Source organism: Alligator mississippiensis, chromosome 1, assembly GCF_030867095.1.
Source record: "Alligator mississippiensis isolate rAllMis1 chromosome 1, rAllMis1, whole genome shotgun sequence".
NCBI classification, from domain to species: Eukaryota; Metazoa; Chordata; order Crocodylia; family Alligatoridae; genus Alligator; species Alligator mississippiensis.
In genome coordinates this window covers 244,422,516-244,438,152 of record NC_081824.1, presented here as the reverse complement: position 1 = coordinate 244,438,152, position 15,637 = coordinate 244,422,516, and the positions used below count along the sequence as shown (strand labels likewise).

The following is a 15,637-nucleotide window of genomic DNA, read 5'->3' as shown; positions in this document are numbered from 1 at the left end:
CACTCAGGTTGTGGGCTGTGCTACACCCCATATCTTTTCACTGTTATTAAGTGGATATTTTCTTTCTTTAAGAATTCTTTCTCCACAATTTATTGAAGAAACAAAATCAAAGGAATTTTGAGTTTTAACTGAGTACACCAATTGTTTTCTCTAAATCCAGGCATCATTGATCCACCATACTACCCCACCTTTTAGTCTCCCTCAGCATTACCCTCTACCTCCCCTCTTCTCTGTCATCTCACATCTCACCCATAGCCCCACTGTCAATTCCTCAACCCTTTCTGTTCTGACATTCCTTTGACTGCTACCCTCACTGATCACCTCAGTTGTTCCCTCACTGGTTCTCTTGCCAGGTCCCTTTTACTGCCTCACATTGCCAATCCACAGTTTGTCTCTTTCTCCTATTTTAATCCTCATTGCCTCACCTTTGCTGTTGCCTTTCTTATGCCCTTTCTTATTCCCTATTCTTATGCCTTTCTTATGCCCAAAACTTAGTTAATGGGGCCCTACAGTCTTTCTGGGTGCACTACCCAGGGGGTGATCAAAAGAAGGCACTCCTCCTACTGCCCAACAAAGAAGGAACATTAAGGCAAAAGGTAGTAGACATTTACCAGTCACCCTACTTTCATGGCTGGAGCTTCTAACTAAGAACTTGACAATGGCTGGTCCCAGGGAGCCTAAGTCTGTGCCCATCCTGCCCATATACTGGCCACCCAAGTCTGATGATGTACTTCAAGATCAGAAGTTTGCTAGTAAAGCTGTTTCAGACTTGTCCCCAGAAACTAGGGGCTTGAGAGCAGACTTACTGGTGTATTTCCTGGTCTGAGGAATGACAGCTGACTCAAGTGGGTGGAGGATGCCTAGTTCTGTCCTCTCTGGGACACAACGCTGCTGCAGTATGCATAAACCCTAGGGGTGCTGGGTCCTAGCTCTGCCTTCTGCAAGCAGGTCCTAGAGAAGCCACCTGTGCTCAGGTGGAAATCCCATCATGTTTGAATTAAGAGTTCCTTCTGGACACAAGAAAGCTAGAGTGACGGTGGACCTTCCCTCAGCAGAGGAGCCTATGTCATTTATGGGAAGGCCTAGCTTTCCACTTTGTTAGGTCAGATGAAAGACTAAGGCCATTACAGTCAAAAGTCAAAGTTGTTGGGGTGCTCTAACTGTGACTTTTCATAAATACCCCAAATCTTGTTCCTCTGCTTTAAAACAAAAACTTAACTCTGAGTTTCCAAACTTAAAGTTTAAGGTATCTTTAAAGCTTTTCCAATTCCTAGTTCTATCTTAACATTTTAGTTGCTTGGGAATATAAGAAAGGTGACTGAACCCTAGCTAATTCCTGCAACATATACTTTTCCTTTGTACTATATACAATAAATAAATATGACTGAAATTTTTCATTTACAGATGTCATTAATGGGATCTTTTCAGGGTCAGATTGGATCTTCATTAAATCCTTCTATCAAGCAAAACTTCCATGAAGATGCAATTTCTTCTAACTAAAATTTTAACATGACATTACACAACAGTTTAGGGCAGTGGTTCTCAACCTTTTTTGTATCGGGACCCATTTGTAAACATTGATGGCCAGTCCCCACCCAGTGCCCCTCACTCCTGACCCACTGCAGCCCACAAGGGAAAAGCAATGGTTTCCCACATTGTTCTCCTTCCAAGGAGAATCCATTTTTAAAGTTTGTTGATCCATTTTTAAAGTTTGTTTGAAACCTTGTCATATATTCTTGTGCCCCACTTTTGTATCACGACTCATGGGTTGAGAACCGCTGGTTTTTGGGCACAAGTTGTTATGGCTGTTGTCAACAGTCAGCACACTCCTGAGATGAAGGGTTTCATTCCCTTTGCCTCTCATAAGGTTGGTACTACATGGTTTGACCACTCTTTGATTGTGTCTCCAGGTAGCAGCCCTCCTGTTTTCCAACCAGATTAACTGAACAAGTCTAATCATATTTGGTCCATCTAAGAAACCTCTATCAAGGGACCCATCACAAGAGGCTAATTTAAGAGACTCAAAAAAACTTCTTCAAATCAAGCATACAGTTTATACAACAAGATGTACAAAGAAGTCAGCTGGAAGTGTTAAAATGATAAGAAGTATTCTACAGACCTGTCTTCCTTTATCGTGAAGCTTACCTTGATGCTTCCAATGTATTGTTTAATCAGCATTATTAGGAAGATAGATCACATTGGAGTTACATATTCATATATAACTGATAAAGGCAGCATGAAGAATTCTATATCTAATCAAACTGTAGGGACAATCCAGGGATATAATTATCCAATATAATTATCCAACTGTGAATATGGTCAGGGTGAACATTAACATAGAAAGTGTCAGGTGACCTACAATAATCACAAATAAGGTATTGGAGGACTTCCAGCACCTTTTATTATGTTGGTTCAATATTGATTTAGAGGGAAGAATGCCACTTCTTGAAGCACTTGGGGTTTCCTTGGAAGCCTCACATATCTCAGTAATTTCCTTGCCCAAAACGACTTAGTCTTTGTAATCTGAGAATGCACAATGGTATGGCTGCTGGCCATAAATTCAGACTTGAATTAGACATACAGTGGAAGAATTAATGGACTGCAAATTGCGGGAGCTTAGGAAAACAATCTTCTGGAAAAACTAAAGTATACATTGCCTCAAAATGTTCATCAAAACTAATTTCAAAGGACTGAGCTCGTTTCAGAACAAAAGCTTCTACCATAAGAGATAAAAAAGACCTAGCTAGCTGCAGTAGTAGGTTCTTTATTTTCTTTATGGGTCAGCTACTAAAGGGTGACATCACTCACCAGAACAGTCCAGCTTCCCAGCATACTAGGGATAGGTTATGTAATGTTCTATTAAAATAATTTCCTTTACTGTACTGATGCCATATAGGACTAATTTACGGGAAGAGATACAAGATAGCAAGATATCAAGAGATACATATAAAGTTCTGGCATTGTCATCCTGAAAGCAGAAGCCATTTGAAACAAGGTGATTTCTAAGAGGGATCTCATTTAAAATGATATCTAATGTTGCCAGCTACACTTTTTGGTTTGTGCCTGTTCTGGATCAGAGCAGAGAAAATACACCCTGAACCTTCTGATGTATTGTTTAATTGTAGCATTGCTAAGAGGATAGATCGCAGTTGGACTTCCTATTCATACATAAGAGGCAATTGGCAAGGGCAGCAGGAAACAATCTATACATGTACAGGTTTCCCTCACTTTATGCTGTACATGCGTTCCTGGAAAACAGTGCATAACTCAAATTTGTATAAAGGAGACTATATTTTGGTGCACGTCACTCCCACAATGCACTGTACAAAGCAGCAGATTGTGGACTTCCACCATACTGATTGCATAAGAGTGAATTTACCTTGCATATAACAAATTTTTGGTATAAAAAGGGTCATTGCATAAGAGCCTGCATAAAGCGAGGGAATCCTGTATTTATACTCTAGCATCAGCAAATTGAGGGAAAATACATTAACCCCCCCAACTACTCAGAATCACTAAATACACAAATCCAGCAGAATATGAAATAAACACACCCACCCCACAAAACCAAAACAACAACCACCCCTTCTATCAAATATGCAAAACACACCTCTCCTTCTTGCATTTGTTTTTTATATATAAAAGAATACTGGTGGACACCCAGTCAGGATGCACTATTATACATAATTTTCCTTTGAGTCGCTCACTACATACAAACAGACTGCCTAGTATTACCACCCCCTGAACACTAATTGCAATCAAGAGACCTACAAATTATCCCATTTTCTACTAAAGCCCAGAAAAGCAGATGGGCCAATCAGCATATCTAAAAGGATAAGACATCCAGAACCTAGTGGACTAAGAAGGGAAGTAAACTCCCAAATCAAGTAAGGTTCACAGAAGAAACCCTGCCTACTTCTCTCTTCCTTTAATCTGGATGGAACTCCACCTAACTCTCTATTTCAACAGATGAAGAAATTAAGTTGTTTTCTAAAGTGTTTTTAAACCCACTGATACAACACTAAGGGGCTAGTTTTCATTTACACAAGAGTTGCTTTACACTGTTTTAACTTGTGCCCGTGATAAGGTCTTTTGACATTGCCAGACAGATATCAAATGATGTTAGGGTCAACAACTGGAAGTGGGACTGTAGCAGGGCACTGGGTTGCACCTGCTCATTTAGGAAGGGAAACAAACTGAGAGGGAGCTTGCAGGTAGGGGTTGTGTTGTACGCACAGGGCGTACAGTATGAATTAAAAACAAGCGGGAATCTTATCAGGGGATAAGGCACAACACCACATTTATTGGAACATAAAACATAAAAGGAATAAAGAACAGTAAGGTTATCTGCCTCACTCAGTCCCATACATATTCATTCATACAAAAGAAACAAGCACACACACAGATAGTCAGACAGTCTTGCAAAAGTTAAGGTGCTACCAAGTTCTAAAGATGCTTGGGTCAGTCTGGTGGCCAGCCAGATTGATCCCGAGAAATGGAGTTAGGTCTCATTGGACACTCCCAAAACTCCTTCTTGCAGGTGAACAGACCCAAAGCCTTTTCTTTGTGTCCATTCCTTATAGTGATAGCTGTCCATACACGTATGGAGTCCACTGAGTCAGACACAAAGGTCATCCTCCTTGTCCTGTTGGCCTTGTCATCTGCAATCTTCGGGGGGGTCATTGCTTGTAGTCTTCAGCCGTCAGGGTGAAGGCAAGATTTAATATTTGATAATCCTTAACTGATGACTAGTTGCTGAAATGTTTAACTGTTAAACCACAGAAGGCTATTTTCACCTGCTGCGAGAGGACTCTCTTCCTTCACATTGTCACATACATACATCATTCATTCTTTCATTACTTCTTTTCAAACATGCCAGACATACCACAGACCTTACATAAGCATTTTTCGTATACGAAATTTAAGTTTTAAAATCATGAGACCAATAGGTCAAATATAGTTATGCTAAGCAATAGGAAATTTAAAATAGATGGTTGATTCCAGAACAATCATGACTGATTAAAATATTATGAAAAATAAATCATAACAAGATTAATGATAAAAAAGCAATATAAAGCAATTACAGCTATTATAGCTACTGCAATACAACAGAGCCAGGGGCCCTGGAGGTCTCTACTGGCCCAGGAATGGAGCCAGAGCCCAGGAGGGGCTACTGCCAGAGACTGATAGGCTTGGGAGCCCACAGTTAGGGAGGTGGGAGCCTGGAAGCCATGTCTGATATTGTGGGCCTGGGCCCTGTGAAAGCATAAGGGGAGGAAGGTGGTAAGGCCAAGACCCCTATAAGGTGAATGACTATAAAATAACATCTGTGAGACATAGGGTGTGGTATAGGGAAGGACAGAGCCATGCAATGATCCCTTAGGGCTACAGGTACCTTGCAGGGGTATGGACAGACTGAGAGGGTCCATTGAGCTTAAGGGCTGCAGTGAGACTGGTGGAGTCCAAGAGACTTGATTGGACTAAGGCTCACTCTAAAGCCTGTGAGTAACCTGCTTTATTTAACCTTCATTTAAGAACAAAGGTGTGATAGGTAAGCAAACAAGGGAGGGCTGCGTTAGAGACAGAGCTGAGCAAGAGGGGGCACCACGGCCACCCTTAGGGTCTGCTTCTGCCACAGTGACATAAAATAACACAGTCCATTGAACTGTTTCCCTTCCTTTGATGGTTTGTAGGAGAAGCCACCCTCTATTTGTCTCCTTTGGGACTGATGGATGCCATTTTTCCTATTAGGAAGACCCCTCTGAGTTCAGATCCCTATGCACAATCCTAACATGATTCCTCTTGAGCTACAGGGAAATGCCACTTTCCTCAGCTATGTTTTGTTTCCAAAGCCAGGCAGAGAGAGAGGCAAGGAAGAGGAGCAATAGGGTTAACCTCAGCAAGCCAATGGCTTCAACAAAGCTGTCCTTGTTCAGACTAACCGCAAAATGGTGTTTGTCACTATAGGTTAGCTAACTAGTTTTCCTAACAGTATATGTTTTCCCAATGTAGAAAGACGAGACCTTAGAGATGAGACATAAGTGTGGATGAGGGGACTGTAGGGTTTCTGAATTTAGGCTATCCATTTGACCCCTCCTTTAGGTCAAAAGAGTGATCAAAGAAGAGTTGTGCTCCTGTACTGCAGCCAGGGTGCAAGGATTCTTGTATGCAGAGGTGACTTGAGCAGGATGCAGGGCCTGGGGCAAATCAGCCTGTGCAGGGCCCTGCCCCTGGACACGAGGAAGCTGGCGGTGGATTCGGCGGCTGGGGGAGGGGCGGGGGAGTGGGCTGGCGGTGCTGGATTCAGTCGGGGGGACAGGTGCCAAGTGGCTGGATGTGAAGCTGGCGGCAGCATGGCCCAGCTCCGCAGGGCACCCTACAGCACAGGACCCAGGGCAGTTGCCCCAATTCACCCCCTCTAAGGATGGACCTGCTTGTTTGTCCTTCCCAAATCACTTCACCGGTGCCCTAGAAAATGACTTGGGCTGTACACTGAGCACAGGATTTAGTCATAAGGCCCCTAATCTGTCACTTACACTTGGCCCAGAATTGGAATCTGACCTTCTCCAGCAGTGGGAGGCCAATCTTTTTGATAGTCATGCCACAAATTAGCCCTCCACTGTCCCTGAGTGCCACTCCAGGCCCCTTCTTCTGCCTTATCTCCTGCTCTGATTTCTGCTTCCTGCCCTATCTGATACTGTGCTGCCTGCCCCCTTCCTGATCTGCCACATGCCACACACAGGCTTCCTGTGCCTCTTGTGGCACTTGTACCACATGTTGGCCACTCCTGTTCTACAGCCTCTACCAGACATTGACTATGCCCTTGTGCGTGTAGAGAAGCAATACACTACCCAGTATTCACTTAAGCTGCTTTCAGGGAATCTTTGCACTGAGGGAGTGACATTGCATTTTCCTGATGCTGGACAGAAGCAGTCTTTGTAGCCAGCTTGTATTTAAAAAATAACTGTCCTAAATGAAAACTGGATGGTTAAGAATTTAGTACTGGGATAAACTACAGAGCTCTAGTTCAAATGTGGCTCAGAACAGAAGTGACCAAGAGTGGTTTTAACTATTGGCTGATCAGTGTGAAAGAGCTTGATAGGTTTTGTCCAGTCCTCAGCAGGCAGCTGGCAGAAACATATAGCAATAAATTACATCTTTTTGGCCTCAGCATAGTGACCAGGATGAAGTGGAAACTATAGAAACTGGATTATTGCCCTCTATCATCTTTGTACATGGCTTCTTCCTAGGTGATGTCTGAGATGTTGTTGGAATAATCTGAGAGAAGCTTGCATTATGGTTGTTTATACTGTACTTCTACAGATAAACACAGGGACTTGGTCTCAAGGGAAATAAAAGCTAGCACTGAAGTATTTAAAACAGAGATTAAAAAAAAAAAAAAAAAAAGAACCTTTGCAATTGTATCCTTCTGAAGAAAAATAGCATTGGCCTGACCCTGATCCTATTAAAGATATTTCAGTGACAGCAGGATTGAGTCCCATAACAGTATTTGTATGTTTATATTGTATTTTTAATAAATGCTTTTAGGAGGTTTAGATCAAAGCTTTTAATTTGTATGGAAATATACTAGCTGTGCCTTAACTTCTGATACGTGACATGCTAAAAAGTTTTTGGTTTCCATTTTTTTTTCTCCAACAGTGTGTTGAAATGTGGCTGGTTAAGGTATCCATCTTGTCTTCATGTCAAAGTTGTCATCCAAGATCAAAATTTTGTGAAAAGACACCTCCTATAGACTACAAAGGGGACTCATTCAAAGCTTTTATTTTACTAACAAAAGAAGAGTTGCATTGTGTGAAACCATTGGGTAGTTGTAACAACTGTAGCCTTTTAATGTTAGAAATAATTTTTAAAGATGGGGGGTAGGAGTGGGGAAATGGCTCCAGACTCTTAATTCATTCTACCTATGCATGCTATGGCAATATGCCAGCATTTGGGGAAGAGTGGTGAAAAAAATACTTACACTTGTATAGACAATTGCAAACAAAATCATGTTTGCTACAAAAAAAATCTTGATTTTCACTTTGACTTTCAATTGGGTAGGTGATATAGTTATTGTATACTAGAGGGGGGCACATTAGTTCAACTGACAATATATACAATGCATCTTTAGTGACAAACCAGTATGAAGTTAAAATTAATCCTAGTATTGGTGAAAGTCTGAATCTGAATGTTGCAAAGATAGGAGGCACGTGAATGCTGTCAGCCCTCCTTTTTCTTTAAGCCCAGTATTTCACTAGTCTCTTCTAATCTCATTTGTGTTTACTCTGCAACCTCCTAAAATGTAGTATCTGCTGACCAGTTGGAAAACAAAATCATAATCTTTGGGCAGTTTGAAGAACTGATTTGAAAAAAGCAATTTGCTTTTTTTTTCCTGTGAGTTCAAAAAATACCATATCAATACATTTGATCCTCTGCCCTTGTGCTTCAATTATGGTGAAGGCAGTGATACAGAGGAAAAAGGAAGTTTTTATCTATAAATGTCTCCTAAGCTAGCTGAATCTAAGGAGAATTTTCCATTAATCTTTATAGGGTTAAATTATGTCTCTGGATATCCATGTGGGATTTTGGCTGGTGTGAATAAGAACAGCACAAATGTGACACAGCACAGCATTTGGCATGTTGATCAAGGATTGCAGCATACATCCATTGTTCTGTTATGCCTAGAACAGGCTTCCCAATGTCTCCTGGGTAGTGAATGAATAGGGGAAGAATTTTCTAAGCAAAAATGCCAAATTCTATATGACAAATTCTTCTATGTCATCAGTGAGAGATTTTATATATGGGCATTCTGCAAGGATCAATCTTATTTTCTCATATTGTCCAATATATGAGACCTTTTAGGAAGATTGTTCTTGCACACAAGGTAGATCATTAGAAGAATGGCAGTGCACATCTTGCACCAGGGCACTGCTGAGTTTGGTCTCTGTTTGGAAAAAATCTTTCCCTGGATGCAGATGTGGCACCAAATCCAAAAAGTTTCTAATTGAGAAAAAGGAAAAAGTTGTACTTAGCACATCTATCCATGATTTTTGAGTTTGCCACAGCATCTCTTGCCTTATCAGTCAACTAGATGGACATTTCGAGCTTAAGTTTTACTCTATCATCATCCACAGACAGTCATTATTGCTCATGTTCTCTGGTCACCATATCCTCTCCCTTAACCTAAACAAAGGTTTATCTCAGTAGTTTAAATTAAAAAAAAAAAAAAACAACAACAACAAAAAAAAAACAAACCATATTTCAGAACATTCCCATTGATGAAAATATGGAAGTGCACCACCAATCTATCTTTTGGTCTTCCATTCTTATGTATTTCAGAGAAAATCTGAAGATATACTATACATAAGGATCCACATTTTGCAGATGCTTAACTTTACTGCTATGAGTAATTCTAAGGATTTCAATGGGCTTACTCATCCTAGTAAAGCAAAACATACATAAATGTTTATATACCATAATATTTCTTTCTGTTGCATGAACCTACATTTCTTAAGTAACTTTCAAGAACTTTCAAAAGAAAGTAAGCATGTGGAAGTCAAACTATTTTTTTCAGACAATCTCTAGTGTTATCTGGGGACCCTAAGCAGAGGAAGTAGTAGTTGTTATTGTTATTGTTCTGCCTGCCATCCCTGAGTAGAGACAGGTAGTTAGCCATGTTAGTTTGGAAGTAGGCAGAAGGCAGGGCTGGGTGGCACTTTAAGCTAACTAAGGAGTCATCCTGCCTGCCTTGCCTTTTAACAGCTGAATGACCTGACCATTTGACTGATGTGTGTCTGTTTACCAATTTATAAAATGAATAATAGTAATTACCCGTTTTTATAGGACAAGTAGGGGTGCACCAATAGAGATTTTTGGGGCAATACCAATGGCCGATTTTTGATGAGCCATATTGGAATGGGATACCGATCTCTTTCTGATATGCAGCCCTGCAGTATGGAAAGTAGCATCCAGCTGGTAAGTCTGTTGTGGGGGAAGGGGTGGGGGGAGAGAAGGGGCATAGGTGGGGGCAGATTGAGGCCCCCATGGTGAGGGAGGGAGTAGGGACAGGGGCAGGGTACCACAGCTCATCCGGGGGGGGCATGAGGAGGGTGGGAGGTGGCTCCCGACACTGCATACACCCTGGGAGGGCATGGGGTGCATGTGCCCCCCCATCTGTATGCAGGGCAAGGAAAAAGTTGCAGCTGCAGCTGGGGCCAGTGCTGTGCTGGGCTCTTCCTGGCAGGATGCGGGGCTGGGCTCTGGTTGGGGCATGTGGCAGCAGTGCTGGGAGAGGGGACCACAGCAAATTTTGGGGTGGTTGCAGCCCCCGCCAACCCCACCCTCCCAGTGCCACTGCCTGCCTTGAGCACAGCCCAACCCAGTCCCCACTGGGTAGATCCCAGTGCAGCCCCAGCTCCAGCCTGCAGGGGCAGCCCACCCCACCCCACGCACAGATCTGGGAGCACATGCCCGCCATGCCTTCCTGGGGTGTACACAGCAGTGAGAGGCCGCACCAGTGTCTCCTGGATGAGCCTTGACTCTGTCTCATGCCCTGCCCCACCCTAGCTGGGCAGCACCTGCCCCTGCCCCAGCCCCACTTCCTCCCTCACTGTGGGGGCCTCAATCTGCCCACCCCATACCCTTTCCCCCACAACAGACTTACCAGCTGGACCTAGCTGTTCTCCACACTGCGGGGCTGTGCTCCTGGTCACATGCATGTTGTGGCTGTGCGCATGGACATGGCATTTATCGGCCACATTATCGGCCACATCAGACAAAAATAGTTGATTGGCAATACTCTCAGTTTTCCTCATATCGGTGCCAATCCAATATGGGATTGATGTATTGGTGCACCTCTAATTTCATAACAAAACTTCATAGTTAGCAAGAAGACATACTGAAATACCTAGGGTGTTACAGTAATGGGTCACATAATCCTCCTGATGCAGTAACCTATGATTGGTAGTGATGTTATCAAACTATGAAATACAAACTCTCATAATATAAAATGGTCAGTGCTAAACTTGAACCATGGATTTATTTTTATTATTAAATACTTTGTTTTTAAATAAAAAATGTCAACCATTATTTCACTCAGTGGCCACATACAATTTTTTTTCCCCTCTGAGTCAGGAAAAATGTTTCTTATTGTTATATGTAGAAGGAACCCATTGTACAAAAATGCAAACTTTGGAGGCAGTTGTTCCTCAGTTCCAATGTACTTCCCAAGCTCTCTTCCCTTTCCTTCGCCTCGCTTGCCCCAGATTTAGCTCCAAGTTTTCATACTATCTCATTTTCCCTTTCCCTCTTATTTCATCACTTTGAAATGTGCTTCCCCCACTTATCCTCACTGTCCCTCTTATTATTCTTGCTATTTCCTTATAACATACTGCTGTTGAACTGCTTCTTAAGCAGCTGTAATTTGTCATCTGCTTTAAATTCATCTTAGTGATAGTATGTCACTGCTGATGTCTATACATCAGGAAATGCTGATGCCACACTGTAGTGCCTCCACTTCCCTGGCTTCTGGCCTGTATCACTGCAGGCATGTGGCTGCATTTCCTGAATCAAAGGTAAATGTTTGTTCACTTCTGTTTCAATTTAATCTATGTATCTTAGACAAACTTGCAAAGACTGAATTGATTCAGCCTTGGGATTTTTGACTGTCTGTACTTGGCCCAAGTTCTCAAAAGACTGCAGTGCAGTTATTGGGATAGATGTCAATGTCTTTACTTCTCCTGAAGCTACATCCAATATATTAATTTGTTCTTTACAACAGTAGTTTGAACCAGTAAACCTTTGAAAGACCAGAACTAGTCACATTTACATAGAGGGTATGTTTTCTTAAAAATGATTCTTTTACCACTTTCAGTTATGTACAAACATTTAGATTCCTTGGCTGTAAACTAGATGTGACACTATATAGACATATAGTGTCTATACCATTGTTATATGAAACAATGATATTGATTATATTGTTTCATGTGACAAATTAAACCTTGGAGTTAAGGCAGATAGGGTAGTCGGTATCTACTTTCATGTGGACACTGTTGCACTTGACAGATGAAGTCTGGTGGGCTGAAATTGTTTCTGTAGACAACTCTATTCTCTGTCCTGTGAGTGGTTAAGGCCATGACCCTTCAGTGATTTAGCACGTGTCTATGCTGCAGGCGGAGAAGGGATTGCAGCAAGGGAAAGCATACCACACTTTAAACTTGCTAGCAACCTAACTGGTGTATAAAGCAACTCACAAGTGTAAGCATTTGGAGTGAGGCTTAGTTGAGTGACTTGACTTACATGGGAAGTGGAGCTAGCAGCATTTGCTGGCTATAATCCAGTATCTAAGATAGCAATGGATAACAATAGTGATATAAGTGCACAGTATTTATGATTACACTATTGAAATGAAGAATTGCTCTCAATAGTAAACGTAACCTTATAGTCTAGCGTGGTAGAAGGCCACAGATATTTGGCGTGATAGTGTTCCGTACAAGTCAGTGGGATTTATTCCCTTTACTAGTGAGAGCAGATTCAAGCACTATTTACAAATTCATCACAAAGCTTCTAGATTATACCACAAGTGATTCTTGTCAGAAATAAAGATTCTTCTAGCCTAATAAAGAAGGAGCAACCACAGTAGCTTGTGCAATGCCTAACAGAGAAAACCCTGACAGACACCAGAATGAAGTAGGATCTTGGGATCTGTATAACTTGTATCCAATTTGTTTATGATTATTGCTATTTAGCAGGTATTTGTTTTCTGACTTGTGGCAAGAAGTCATGGATTCCCATCTCAAGAAAAGTATACCTTCATACAGGAGGATACAGAGGAATACAGAAACAAGAGGTTTGATTGACACTGGTAGAAGATAACCGGGATAGTGATAGACTGGGAAGTGAAACTTCAGCTGGCTAAGCTTTGTCAGCACAGACAAAGGTGAAGTTCATTCAGTACATTCCTAGATAGAAACAAGCTCTTCGTTTCTATGGATTTAATGCTTGCCAGTCTCCTAGCATATATTTATATCTATAAACTTGCGCTTCAGATAGATAGCTTATTTAGTTATTCTATAAAGGTGCATATCAACCCTGTCATCTTAGGTAGAAAATTTCTACTTGGTTTTAATAATTTGTCCTAATTTGGGGTTTTTGCTTTTTTACACTGTGATAGAAATAATTTAACCTTAGGCAGGAGCATGGAATCTACAGCTAAAGAAGTATTTTCCAACTGTATGATTTATGTCAGGGGTGTCAAACTCACCCTTCCTGATGGGCCAGATTTGGCCTGGTGGGTTTCTCGCAGGCTGGATCCAAATTCAGTGGCTGTGTGAGTAGTGGTGGCAGTAGTGAGGATTAAATCAGCCATTGCTCACCACTGACATGCATCTCCAATGGTGCTCTATGCTCTAGATTCTGGTGGTAGGACCCCACTCCTATTCAGCCTGCCCCTGAATTCCTAGCCTCCCTGGGAGCCCCCCGGGCCAGATGACACTGCTCCATGGTCCAGCTGTAGCCTGCAGGCTGTTTGACAACCTTAATTTAAGTTTGACATACTTAAACTTTCTCTAAAGGATTTGCCCTTCTTTATAATTATGTCAGACATATATTGCCTGAGAGCCACTTTTGAACAAGAAAAGTGTTTTGTTACTTATCAGCTCCATATTTAGTTAAATTATGCAACACATGCAGGGGATGGCAGAAATAAGCTTAGAGTTCTTTTACAGCAGGGGTTGGCCAAATCTGGCCTGCAAAGCCAATGGATTCAGGCTGTAGAACTGGGGCTTCAGCAGTGTTTGGCAATAGGTGCTTCCTGCATAGAGGAGAAAAGTGGCAGCAGTCACTGTGTGTTAGTGCCACCCTACCTCTGAGCAAAGGTGGGTCATTCTAGCCTGCAGCCAGGAAAGGTTGCCAAGCACTGTCTTACAGATATTTTTTTAGCCAAGGAAAGTTTGTTGCTTTCTCCAAGTGTTGGTACCTGTGGGGGTTGTGCACTTTGCCATCATGTTTTGATAAAAGACACTCCAAGGAGTTGTGGATTATAGGTTTGGTAAGCTAGAGACTAGATACAGCTGTAACTAAGAGGAGAGCTAGGAAGGGTCTGGCTTCATGAACTTCACTAGAATTAGCTGTATTTTTAGTTGGGCATAGCTAAAAAAAAAAAACAAAAAAAAAAACGAACAACACTGTAAGGGATTTCAAAAAGTCAAATCCACTGTTCCAGACAAGAATATTTCTATTTAAACCATCCCACCCATACTTAATTAACCTGAACTTAAAAACTTCTAAAGGTGGAGATTCCACAGTCTGTGCTGGTGCTTTGTTTTAATGTTTAACCACCATCATAGAACATTCTTTCCAATATCTAACTAACAGGCATCGCTTCCGAGCCAAGTTGTGGCCTGCTCATCTGTTCCTGCGGCAACCGCCCGCCTTCTCGCCTGCCACATCTTGATGTTAATTAATTAATTAGCGGGAGGCTGCCCATTATAATGACCCGATGCCGGGGGGGGGGGGGGGGGGGGCGCGCGCTCTGCGGCTCCAACCTCCCCTAATACCGCAGCCCAAGCCTCGCAGATGTAAGTGCCGTCATCTCTCCTCTGCCCCCTTTCGGAGACTCACTATGCTGCCCCCTTTTTGGGGCCCCCTATGCCCACACTTGGGCCCAATCGCCCCTCTCTGGGGCTGGGGTCTGTGCCCCTATGAACTGCGCCCTCACTGGCGTCTGGCTGTGCCCCGCTTGGGCTCACAAAATGGCCCCCGTCCTGGGAGCTCGCCCTGCCCACGCTAGGGCTTCAGAAGTGTCCCTCCCTAGGGCTGGGTCTATACACCCCCTATGCTGCGCCCTCCTGGGCGCCAGGGTCCCCGTACACTGCTGCAGGTCCCTATAAGTCCTATGCCCCCACTTGGGCTCAATCGCCCCTCTCTGGGGCTGGGGTCTATGTACCCTGCACGCAATCTGGGGTCTCAGTCCCCCCCGTCTGCAACCCACTGGTTGTGCCCGCAACCCGCTGGCCACGCTCCTTGCCACCAGTCGCTCACGCACTGGAGTGCGAGCTGCGCCTTCCCTGGCACTATTCAAATAATGCGCCCTCTTGGCGCTAGGGCACCCCACACTCTCTGGGGTCCCTGTGATTGAGGCCTCCTCCAACCCCTACAGCCTCACCCAAGCCTCCGAGTGTAATAACAGAGCCAAACAAACACAAGCCTCCCGGCTGTAACACAAACATAAAGCCCCCTGGCTAAACCTTTAGTGCCCAATCCTTTCAGGGCTATCATGAGCTGTACTTACCCCTCAGACTTCTCCCCATAGCTTGGCTGAGTAAGCTCCTGCCTCTCCAGCTGCTGGCAGGGAACTGCCAGCCTGGCCTCAGCCCTGGGCTTTTATAAGGGCCAGGCCCTGCCCCCTTCTGGCCAGCTGACTCCCATTAGTTGCCCCAGCAACCTGCAGCTGTCCCCCTTATGTTCGGCCAGGGCTCTCTCCCTGGCAGTTTTCACTCCTTAGGAGCCAGGCACTGACGTGCCCTGCGACACTAACCTAAATCCCCATTGCTACCTGTACTCTGCAGATGGAGAGAACAACTGATCACCAGGCTCTTTATAACAACTCGTTTTGTACTTGGAAACTGTTATAAAATTC

The 15,637-nt window shown here is 43.2% G+C and overlaps 1 long non-coding RNA gene across 1 annotated transcript; it reads right to left on the bottom strand.

The window, feature by feature from the left end:
* Window positions 1–6,320: 6,320 nt before the first annotated feature.
* Window positions 6,321–15,344, bottom strand: LOC132250123 (uncharacterized). The gene is made up of 3 exons (XR_009461697.1): window positions 15,290–15,344; window positions 13,262–13,323; window positions 6,321–9,000 (listed from the first exon to the last, which is right to left on the bottom strand). It is a non-coding gene; the product is annotated as an uncharacterized LOC132250123 (long non-coding RNA).
* Window positions 15,345–15,637: the final 293 nt, after the last annotated feature.